This window comes from Hylobates moloch, unplaced genomic scaffold, assembly GCF_009828535.3.
Source record: "Hylobates moloch isolate HMO894 unplaced genomic scaffold, HMol_V3 SCAFFOLD_8, whole genome shotgun sequence".
Classification (NCBI taxonomy): domain Eukaryota; kingdom Metazoa; phylum Chordata; class Mammalia; order Primates; family Hylobatidae; genus Hylobates; species Hylobates moloch.
Genome location: NW_026652283.1, coordinates 110,575,281 through 110,587,758, shown reverse-complemented (window position 1 = coordinate 110,587,758; position 12,478 = coordinate 110,575,281). Strand labels below are relative to the sequence as shown.

The following is a 12,478-nucleotide window of genomic DNA, read 5'->3' as shown; positions in this document are numbered from 1 at the left end:
AGAACACTGACATGTGAAAGTATTGAGACAAGGGTGACAATGATGCAGAGGCATCCGAAAACCCCCTCAAGATGGGGATGATGACATAAGAAAAGAAAAGAGATCTAGATTTGTCTGCTTAGGCTGCTATAACAAGACAGCAGACTGAGTGGTTTAAGCAACAGACATTTTTCTCAAAGTTCTGAAGGCTGGAAGTCCAAGAGCATGGTGGCATCTGGGTTGGATTCTGGTGGTGGCCCTCTTACTGGCTTGGACAGCCACCTTCTTGCTCTTGTCCTCAGATAGTCTTTCCTGTGTGTATACACTCTGGTGTCTCTTCCTCTTCTTGGAAGAACACCAGTCCTATTGGATTAGGGGCCCACCCTTATGACTCCATTTAACCTTAACTACCTCCTCAAATGCCCTACCTCCACATACAGTCAGCACACTATGGATTAGGACTTGAACAGGTGAATTTTAGGGAGATACAAGTCAGTTCATAACAGGACTCAATCCTAAATATATGAAAGGCCATATCTGAAAAGAATACCAACTGGATCTTTATTGCTCTAGATGGCAGAATTAGACATGAAGTCGGAGTATTAGAGTTGGACTAGATGAAATTTAAGCTTCTTTCATTCTGCTGTTATTATTAAACTATAGAATATGAGTCACTAACGACTTACTATGAACCACACTTTGTGCTGATCAAATCTTTCTGTCCATTCTGAGGTCGATACTACTATTATGACCATTTATTGTTCTTTACAAAAGGAGGCCTGCTCTTGCACAGTATCACATCACTGTTAAGTAGCAGAAGGACAGGATCCCAGACCATCAAACTCCAAAGCCAACCAGTCTAGCTTTTAACCATTGAGTAGCCTACAATACAAATGAGAAAATAACTCCATTTACCAATAGAAAACCACACAGAAGAAAACTAAAATACTAATAACCATACCACTATCATTTATTTTTCTATGTACCAGTTGTCTCCACAGATTGTCAGAGTTAATCTTCACTTCAAGCCAAGGTAGGCATTATTATGCCCATGTTACGCGGTGGCTCACGCTTGTAATCCCAGCACTTTGGGAGGCCGAGGCGAGCGGATCACGAGGTCGGGAGATCGACACCACGGTGAAACCCCATCTCTACTAAAAATACAAAAAATTAGCCGGGCGTGGTGGCGGGCGCCTGTAGTCCCAGCTACTCGGAGAGGCTGAGGCAGGAGAATGGCGTGAACCCGGGAGGCGGAGCTTGCAGTGAGCCGAGATTGCGCCACTGCACTCCAGCCTGGGCGATAGAGCGAGACTCCGTCTCAAAAAAAAAAAAAAAAAAAAAAAAAAGAAAAAGGCTCAAAAAGCCTTCCTCAAACTCAGACAGTGACTAAAAACATGTGGGGAACAGGATTCAAACCAACCTCTTAGTTATTTCAAATGCAAATCTTTTATGTCAATTACAATGCACTCCAACTAGGCTCTGACTTGGCTCAGGCCCTGGGATCTGATAGACTTCAAAATCCTCTGAAGCTGACCACATTTCCCAGGGAGGGCCACATATAACCCAGACACTGCCTTTAAGAGAGAAAAAGATGCAAGGAGAGCAAATTCTATGAAATGAAATCAGGCTTTCCACTACCAAATCCTGTACCATTCGGCAAGAACTTAGGGAGCCCCACTACGCGCTAGTCCCAGGGAACACAGAGAGCAACGAGCAAAAGGAAACCCTACTCCCCTGGACCCTACATTCTAGTGGAGGGAGACTGAAGGAACCAACCTCCAATATAACATATCAAGTCAAAACAAAAACAAAAAAAAACAAACAAACGAGAGTGAAGGGGCAGAGGAACAGGGGTGGAGGGTTGAGTGCTGTTTCACATTCAATGATAAGGCTAGGCTTGGGTTTAAACTGCTGCAAAGGAGCGCAGAAGACCTGCTAGCTATACATACAGCAGGTCCTGCAGTCTTGACTACAGCCTGGTATTTCCTTGCTTGTCACTGGAGGAAAGGGTGGACCGCAGTGCTAATTACAAACAGGTCAAAGGGAAAGAAAAATACAAACTCTTTTTCCTTGACCAGAAGGAAGCAGTTACCATGTACTGTTGCCATGGCATTGGAGAAATAGAAAAAGCAACATTCTAAGTACCAGAGTACGAAGAGAAACACAACAGTAAGGAGAGGACAAGAGGCTGGCAGAAGTTTCACTCCCTGCAGTGCTGAGGCCTGCTGGGTGGCAGGTGGGAAGCAAAGCTTTCAAAAGGGACAAGCGTTGGAAGGGTGGGGAACAGGAAAAGCCCAGAGCTATTAAGGAAAAGGTCTCTGCCTAGTCCCCCCGTTTTCTACATCCCGAATATATCAGGGTACTTAATAAAATAGTTGCAGAAAAATCAAAATAAAAGAACACGAAGTTTCTGAAATGCACAGAATATTTCTAGATAAACATTTTCTGAAATTTTTTTTTTCTTGCCAATATGTACCATAGGCTTCAGCCAGCTAACTTACTACTAATGTGATTATGTATGGCTCAGGAGCAGAAGGCTATAATTGGTGGGATGGAAGGAATATGCTAAAAGTCACGCAGAAGAGGGTTTGTAGCCGATTTCTGCCATTTACAACTATGGAACTATAGATAAGTCACTTGGCTTACCCAATCCCATATTCTTTATCTATAAGATTAAAATAGAAAGAGTAAAAGAGATAACAAGTATAAAGGTTGACTTATGATAGTAAATTAATAAACATTCATTCCTTTCCTGCAACAGTTCCAGTATCTTTTGCTCTAATACCATCAGTGTTGGGAAGGTTCATTCCACTGTTAGATAACTGATTTTATAAAATTTTAAAAATTGCACATATAGTCAAAATCCTTCTTAAGGCATGAACAGGCAATTCACAAAGGAAGAAATACTAACTGCAAATAAACATACGGAAAATGTCTCAATCTTAACTCATAATAAAAAAATACACATTGGACAAGAGTTTTAAAAATAATATTATGTAATATCATTGGTTCTTGAGAAATAGGCACCCTGTCATACCCTGATGGTCAACCTACTTTTATCATTCTTCTAGAGAGACAGAAAATACAAATCAATGCCTTAAAAATGTATATTCCCTTCCATCCACCATTTACTCTTCTAAGAAATTTCCAAAAAAAATAATAAATGGATGTTCTTGACAGCATTGTAATGAAAAACTGGAAGGAACAAAAGTCCCACCATTCACATAAACTGTAATATCACCATAAAATGCAAATATAGTCATTAAAATGCTTATATTAGAAAGACATTTGCACTGCATATGAGAATTCAAAATCTAATTTATTTTAGAGAGCTCATAAAAATCTTTAAAAATAAAACTATAGTAAAACCATGAAGACAGTTTACAAAAAAAGAAATACAAATGCCCAATAAAGATACACTGTATAACCTTATTATTAAATAAATTACATTGAAATACTATTTTTCACCAATTGAAAATTGTAGCATCTGTGATACCCAGGACTAGAAAGGTACAGTGACACAGGCACTTTCATACCTTTGTGGTAGGAGTATATGTGGACATTACTAATGTTTACCAACACCAAGCCCTCCTCCATCTCTGACCCCCTTGAAGCTGGGCATATGTAGTTAGCAGTAGTAAAGTTCCAAAACGGTTCAAATCACAGATTTCACTTACTACATGACACAAGAACTATTTAGCCTCATTATGTCTTAATGTCTTCAAACATAAAACAGGGATAATAACAATAATCTACCTCATAGGGCTATTTTGAGAATTCAAGCATAGTGCATGGCACACAGTATTACTAATAATAATAGAAATCACTGATCTTACTATGTAGCAGGCACTGTTCTATGCATTTACCCATAGTAGCTGATTTTATCACTCAATAAACAGTACCATTAGTATGAGAATATTGCCGCATTGCTTGTAATTGCAAATATCTGAAAACAATCAAATTGTCCATCAGTAGCGAAGGGGACAGTTAAACCAAAGCATACAAAAGACGTATATATGGGTGTTATAGAGAATGAAGTAGTTCTGTACATGCTGATAGAGAAAGATTTTTAAAAAAATAGAGAAAGACTATTGTTTGACTTTGTTTTTTAAGTCTAGCGGTATGTGTGTGGTTAAGAAATGGTGGGTGGATCATTTGAGGTCAGCAGTTGGAGACCAGGCTGGCCAACATGGTGAAACCCCATTTCTACTAAAAATACAAAAATTAGCCAGGTGTCTTGGTACATGCCTGTAATCCCAGCTACTTGGGAGGCTGAGGCAGGAGAATCGCTTGAACACAGAAGGCAGAGGTTGCAGTGAGCTGAGACTGTACCACTGCACTCTAGCCTGGGCAACAGAGCAACACCCTACCTCAAAAAAAAAAAAAAAAATTGGGTTCTTGAGCCAGACTATCTGAGCTCATTTCCTACTAGCTGTATGGCTTTGGGAATTATCTTAAACACTTAGCCTCAGTATCCTCATCTGTAAAACAAGATTAATAATAGAAACTACTTCTGATGGCTTTTGTGGGGATTAAAGGAGCTAACAGATAAAACAGTTCCCCTGGCATATAGTCAGCAGCCAACTAATGTTATTTGCTTTATTACTAATCATTTTAACATGTCACATGGACTGAGAGATAATGGGCCTTTTTATTTTCTTTATACTTATCTGTATTTAAAAAGATAGAGAGATTTGTCTTTTGAAAATACAAAATTGTATTCTGATATGAGAGATGTATAGAACATGTCATATGAGAAATGTTGGTAAAAAACAGTATATACAGCCCAAAGTCATTTTTATTAAAATATATTTAATGTTATGTAAATAAGTGTACATTAAAAATTTAGAAATGCACTAAAATATTACCAGTGGTCTCTCTGGGAGATGGATTATAAATTATTTATATTTTCTTCTTTTTACTTATCCCTATTTTCTGATTTTCCTAAAATGAACAGACATTACTTATGCAATAAGATTTTAACTGTCATAATTTATTTCCAACCATAGAAGCCACAAAGGAAGAGGTTAAACTGAGAGGCTTCCAATGATGTAACCAGAGATGGACTTTTGAGCAAAAACAAGTAAACAATACATGATTTACTGAGAACCCATACGTTCGATATCATGACACTAGCAAGGAAAACAGCAATTGATCATCAGTACCTAAGGCTGCCATTCTCCATTGGGCCAGGCTCCCACCTGACTTTAGGGAGGGATTGGAAAGCCAGAATCTGGCCCCAGGTAAATGCAATAGGAGCCAAAGCAGGTAAAACAGCTCAGAGCTGAAGTTTGCTGAAAAGTCCAGAGGGCACTGCCTGCAAGGCTAAAAGCAACACTGCACGTCCACACACTGGGTTTCAACACTTTTTTCACAGCAGCAAATCCATAAAGGACTCTGAGTGAACTGGGAAAGAGTAACTAAAACGTTCAAAATACTTTCAGAAAATCAGTTTGCATTATGACTTCTCTTACAATGTCCAGCTCTGAGTAAGCAAGGAAGGTCACAGGATTTGGTTCAGATTTGCAAGTAGAAAGGGAAACGTGAGGTTATACTCAGGAAATCCTTTTGCTAAGATTCAAAAAATCTGAAAATTAACAAATACTAAAACATGCACATTTCAATTTGCCCCTTCTCTCCTTAACATCTCTCCATAACCTGAGACGGCTACATCTACGGTTGGACAGAACTAGAGGCAATAAACACAGACACAGTAACCTCAAGATGGGGTTTACAGCGCAGGAATGAGGAAGAGCCAGTGGCAGGTATAGAATGCTCCCACACCTCAACCACTGCCAGGCTCCGCAGCTCACTGATGCACCGGACACTGCTTCAGAGCACTCCTTCATTGGTACCACTTCTGAGAAGCAGTAAAGCAGACATACTTCTTTCTTTATCATCTTCTCTATCTCTCAATCCCTCTCAATGACAATGACTCATTCTCTCTTTCAACCTCTCTCCCTTCCTCTCTCCTACCCTCTACCCTCATTCCCACCCCCTTATCACTACACTAAGGCCAGCAAGAGGCCACAACCACAGAAGAGCTTCCAGGCAGCAGTGAAGCATTTCAGTCTCAAAGAAAGCCAGACAGGAGTCCAAATGCCTATGTTCCTTCTGGAGTTCGCTATACGACCTCACTAAAATCGCTTCACCACTGTGGGCTTATTTTCTCATCTGGAGGACGAATGGGTAAGAAGAGATTTCTGAGGTCTTTTTCCTCCTTTAAAATTCTGTGATTTCACAATAACTGAATACAGTCACTAAACGGGAAACCACCAGGACACTGGGGGGCAGCCAGCACATAGCCATATTTGTTGTATTTTTCATTGCAGGCTTCCAAAATATCTACTGCCAAGAAGTACATCCAACTAGACCCTCGGCCCATGTTTTAATTTTTACACACTGTAATTAAAAGCAGAATGACTTGCTTTTACTTTGGATTATGTAATTTCTTTCTATTCATAATGAGCAGCTCTTACATGACGCCAACTGAGTTTTCTCTTAGGCAGCACATTCTTACTCAACCAGAGAACTGTTGGCATTTGGATTAATACAATCAAAAGTATCTTTCATTCCAAAACCAGAAATTGCTGTTTTGATATGGTCTGCCCAAAAGTTCTTCCAAGGAAAATATTTTTATTATTTTACTACTAATATCTCATTACAGCTTATACATGAGTGAAGCATTTATTTTTATATTAAATAAACCATGCTCTTTAAAATAAAAAAGAATATATTCTTCTTGTTAGAGCTTGGAGTTGAGGCCACTGACTGGCCAATGAACTCACAAATGTAGATAGCGTGCTATGCAAGGGGCAAGTTTTTCACTAACACCGTAAGAGTCTCTGGCCCAATGAGGGGAGTTTAATAGAAATTCTTGCTACAACTAAAAGAAAGAAAAGAAGAAATAGAAGAATGTACTCTCCTACTGTAAAATCTACTTAAGCAAAAGTAGGTTATCAGGTCTTTATTGCAGAAAGTGGTTTTCATTTCTTCTCTGCTGTGGAAACAAACCTCCAAATCATTGAAAGGTGGAACAGTATCCTACAGAAATCAGATTTAATCTTAACAGAATTAAATAAGAATCACTCATTATACACTGATCTATGTTTTAGCAATTATACACTGATCTATGTTTTAACAGATATTATGGAAAACTCAAAGGTGTAACAGGTTCTCTGCCCTGCAAAGAGTTTACCATCTCATATGGAAATCAAATGTACACACATGATAAATGCTACTTAAAGACCTACTGCCTGCCAAACATCGTGGAAGACAAGAGGGATGTGAGTGAGACTCCACCTCTGCCAAAAAGTTCCTCACAAGCTGGTGGGAAAGCCAGACATGAGTAACCTAGACACTGCTAACCTCCCAGGACCACCTCTGCTACACTTAGAGTGGGAAGTACAGGGGCTTTCCTAAGAATGTGGTGGCTTCCAGGGTAGACAGACAGGGAAGGAGATGGAGGTAGCTTATCTGATGGTCACCTCTTGTCATTTCTCATCTCCTGGAGGTATTCTCTGTCTGTCAGGTGAAAGTAGCACCTAGTTGGGTTGGTTGGTTCGTTGGTTGGTTGGTTGGGTTTTATCAGTCTGACAATCTTTATCTTTTAATTGGTACATTTAGAACATACACATTTAATATAATTACAAATAAATTAGGGTTTACATCTACCATCTTATTTGTGCTATTCATCTCATCTATTTTATCTTTCTCTCCTTTCTTGCCTCCTTTTGATTTAGTTTTGTTTTTATTTTTCCCTCTCTCCCTCCACACATGCACAAGTTTAGATGCTATACACTGCTTTTAGGCTTTCATTATCCTAGAAATTACAATAAATATATCCAACTGATCAAAGTGTAAAGTTAATCAGTTATTTGACCCTTCTGCCTGATCTTAGAACACGTGAATACTATTTACACCCTTCACTATCCCCACTCCTAATTCAGAACACTGAGTGCTTCAGCCACAGTGAACCTCTTTCAGTTCCCTGAACTCTTTTCACAGCTTCTGATCGCTGGTCTTCGCACTTGGCTACTCCTCCTAACTGGAATACCACCCTCTTCTCCTCACACCCTCTTCCCAACCCGGCTAAATCTTTTACACCTCTCAGGTCCTAGTTTCAGAGAGTTCTTTGCACCTGGCTCCCCTGTCCCTGCCCCCTCCCCAGTGAGATTCCCTTTGTTATGCCTGTCTTTCCTCCTAGACATTAAGCTAAAACAGTCCATGACTGCTGGGCACCTAGGCTGTAACACATAAGGGTCCACCTGGATACTGCCAGCCCTCGGCACCACATAATGGATACTCAATAAATATTTGTTGAATGAACAGATGAATGAAATATAGTGGTTTCAAGACATATAGAAATCAGGAAAGAAGCAAGAAAAGTCACAGGTCACCCCCCCCCCCCCCCCCCCCCCCCCACACACACAAAGTCCACTCATTATTGAAGCAGAAAGACCACTATGGTGATTTAAAGAGTGCAGGCTCCAGTGCCAGACTAAATGAATTGAAGTTCAGATTCTATCACTTACTAGTGGGTGACCTTGGATAAGGTACTTAACGTCCCTGTGTCTTTGGAAAATAGAGATAACCATAAAACAAACTCATCAGGTTGTTATAAGGAACAAGTAAGCTAGCACTTGAAAAGTATTTAGAATACTTCCTGTTAAGATTCTGTATATACAGGCATACTCTGGAGATTGTGTGGGTTCAATTGCAGACTACAACAATACAGCGAACATCACAACAAAGCAAACATCACAATAAAGTGAATCACTCCAGTGATTCACAGTGAATATAAAAGTTGACACTATACTGCAGTCTATTAGCTGTGGATGAGCATTATGTCTAAAAAGAAAACATTGTCAATGTACACATCTTGATTAAAAAATACTTTATTGCTAAAAAAAACCTGACAATCATCTGAGGCTTCAGTAAGTTGTAATCTTTTTGCTGATGAAAGGTCTTGCCTCAATATTGATGGCTGCTGACTGATCAGGGTGGTAGCTGCTGAAGGCTGGGGTGGCTGTGGCAATTTAAAAAGTAAGACAAAAATGAAGTTTGTCACCTCGATGGTCTCTTAAGACAAAAGATTTCTCTGTAGCATACAATGTTGTTTGACGGCATCTTACCCACAGTAGAGCTTCTTTCAAACCTGAAGTCAATCCTCTCAAACCCTACCACTACTTTATCAACTAAGTTTATGGAATATTCTAAATCCTTTGTTGTCATCTGAACAATGTTCACAGCATCTTCACCAGGAGTAAATCCCATCTCAAGAAACCACTTTCTTTGTTCATTCATAAGAAGCTACTCCTCATCCACGAATGTTGCATCATGGAATTGTAGTAATTCAGTCGTATCATTAGGATCAATTTCTAATTCTAGTTCTCTTGTTATTTCTATCAAATATGTAGCTACTTTCTCCACTGCAGTCTTGAACTCACTCCTAAAGTTATCCATGAGGGTTGGAATCAACTTCTTCTAAACTCCTGTTCATGTTAGTATTTTGACGTCCTCCAATGAATCACAAATGTTCTTAATGGCATCTAGAATGGTGAATTCTTTTCAAAAGGCTTTCAATTGACTTTGCCCACATCCATCAGATAAATTACTATCTATAGCAGCTACAGACTTATGAAATATATCTCTTAAATAATAAGACTTAAAAGTCAAAATTACTCCTTGATCCATAGGTTGCAGAATGAATGCTGTGTTAACAGGCATGAAAACAACATCCATCTCTTTGTAGATTTCCATCAGCGCTCTTGGGTGACTAGGTGCATTGTTGAAGAGCAGTGATATTTTGAAATAAATATTCTTCTAAGCAGTAGGCGTCAACGGTTGGCTTAAAATATTCAGTAAACCATGCTGCTAATAGACGTCCTGTCATACAGGCTTGGTAGTTACATTTATCGAGCACAAGTACAGTAGATCTAGCAAAATTCTGAAGGGCCCTAGGATTTTTAGAATGGTAAATTAGCAATGGCTTCAACTTCAAGTCACCAGCTGCATTAGCCCCTAACAAGAGTCAGCCTGTCTTTCGAAGCTTTGAAGCCACGCATTGACTTCTCTGTAGCTACAGAAGTTCCAGACAGCACCTTCTCCCAATAGAAGGCTACATTGAAACTATGATGTTTAGCATAGCCTCATTCATCAATGGTCTTAGCTAGATCTTCTGAATAACTTGATGCAGCTTCTACATCAGCAATTGCTGCTGCACCTTTATGTTATAAAGATGACCTCCTTCCTTAAACCTTATGAACCAATGTCTGCTAGCTTCCAACTTTTCTTCTGCAGCTTCCTTACCTCTACCTCTCTCGGCCTTCACAGAATTGGAGGCTTGCTCTGAATTAGGTTTTGTTTTAAGTGAATGTTGTAGCGATTTGATCTTCCATTCAGATGACTCAAATTTGCTCCATATCAGCAATAAGGCTTCTGCTTTCTTATCTTTCACGCATTCACTGAAGAAGCACTTTGAATTTCCTTCAAGAACTTTTCCTTTATATTCACAACTTGGCTAACTGTTGGTACAAGACACCTAGCTTTTGGCCTGGCTTCAACATGCCCTTCTCACTAAGCTTAATCATTTATTTGATTTCAAGTGAAAAACATGCAACTGTTCCTTCCACGTGAACACTTAGAGGCCATTATAGAGTTATGAATTGGATTAATTTCACATTGTTGTGTCTCAGGGAATAGTGGGACAGGAGAAGGACCAGTCATGGAGCAGTCAAAACATACGACATTTATTAAGTTCTCCATCTTACATGGACAGAGTTCTTGGTGTCCCAAAGCAATTACAAGAGTAACATCAAAAATCACTGACTGGTGCAGTGACTCATGCCTGTAATCCTACCATTTTGGGAGGCCGAGGCAAGGGGATTGCTTGAGTCCAGGAGCTGGAGACTAGCCAGGGCAACATACCCAGACTCTGTCTTTACAAAAAAAAAATGTTTTTTTTGTTTGTTTGTTTGTTTGTTTTTGAGACGGAGTCTCGCTCTGTCGCCCAGGCTGGAGTGCAGTGGCGCGACCTCAGCTCACTGCAAGCTCTGCCTCCCGGGTTCACGCCATTCTCCTGCCTCAGCCTCCCGAGCAGCTGGGACTACAGGAGCCTGAAAAAAAAAAAAAAGTTTTAACTAGCTGGATACGGTGGCATGCACTGTAGTCCCAGCTACTAAGGAGGCTGAGACAGGAGGATCATCTGAGCCCAGGAGTTCAAGGTTGCAGTGAAATATGATTGTGCTACCATACTCCAGCCTGGGCGACAAAGCGAGACACTATCTCATTATTTAAAAAAAAAAAAAAAAAAAAAAACACTGATCACAGATCATAACAGTAGATGTAATAATAATAATGAGAAAGTTTAAAATATTGCAAGAATTACAAAAAGGTGACAGAGAGATACAGAGTGAGCACAGGGGGAAAACGATGCTGAAAGACTTGCTCAACACAGAGTTGCCACAAACCTTCAATTAAAAAAATAATAATAATAATATCTGCAAAGCACAATAAAACAAGCTATGCCTATATGTTTACAACAGAGCTGACTCTCTAGTTGTTAAACCACATAACTGAACTACACAATTCTCAACAGATCCTTACTTAAAGCCCAGGTATTGATACATTAAAATGATCCTAACGTAATGTCTTTACATTATGGTACAAATTTATAGCCCATGAAGACAACATCAGTGCATTAAAATATTTGAAAACAATCAACCAGAATTATTTTAAAAAGTTAAACAGTATTAAGTGCATGCATTAAAAATACCAAAAAAAGTGGCAGTAATACATTTTTTAAAGAATGCTCTCAAAAAATGTTATCAAAGAAACCATTTGAGCATTTGAAGTAACAACTATCAGTTTTTAAAATGAGGCCATAATATAATTTTGTGAATTTTGTAGTTTTACCAAATTGTATTATAATTCCTTAATTGTAGCTATAAAAAGTGTTGAGGTTTTTAAATTTTTTCACATTTGAAATTATTCAATAATAAAATTAAATATTAATTATTATCCCATAAGACAGACAAAAAAGATCATACTCCGGCCAACCTGACTGTGGCGTAGTACAGCCAAGCTCCAAGGCAAAGACCTTGGAGGCTGTGAAGGCAGCCAACACTTCCAAGTTTCCCCTCATAGATCCACCAACTTAACCAGCTCAATGTCACCAGGAAATGGTCCTAACCCTGACCCATCACGCTTTACTTTATTTTTTTGGCGGTGGGGGGACAGAGTCTCACTCTGTTGCCCAGGCTGGAGTATGGTAGTGTCATCTTGGATCACTGCAACCTCTGCCCTCCAGGTTCAAGCGATTCTCGTGTCTCAGTCTCCCGAGTAGCTGGGATTGCAGGTGCCCGCCACCACACCCAGCTAATTTTTATATTTTTAGTAGAGATGAGGTTTCGCCATGTTGGCCAGGCTGGTCTCGAACCCCTGACCTAAAATGATCTGCCCGCCTTGACCTCCCAAAGTGCTGGGATTACAGGCACCC

At 39.5% G+C, this 12,478-nt stretch overlaps 1 protein-coding gene, 1 long non-coding RNA gene and 1 other non-coding gene across 9 annotated transcripts in view; 2 read left to right on the top strand and 1 right to left on the bottom strand.

Moving 5' to 3' along the window:
* PSD3 (pleckstrin and Sec7 domain containing 3) overlaps nucleotides 1–12,478 on the bottom strand; it is a 575,483-nt gene that overhangs the window by 459,133 nt on the left and 103,872 nt on the right. The gene's annotated exons all lie outside the window — the stretch shown is intronic.
* Nucleotides 2,158–6,384, top strand: LOC131384138 (uncharacterized). The gene is made up of 4 exons (XR_009214702.1): nucleotides 2,158–2,215; nucleotides 4,989–5,222; nucleotides 5,995–6,168; nucleotides 6,312–6,384. It is a non-coding gene; the product is annotated as an uncharacterized LOC131384138 (long non-coding RNA).
* Nucleotides 6,714–6,867, top strand: LOC116473990 (small nucleolar RNA SNORA62/SNORA6 family). The gene has a single exon (XR_004249537.1). It is a non-coding gene; the product is annotated as a small nucleolar RNA SNORA62/SNORA6 family (small nucleolar RNA).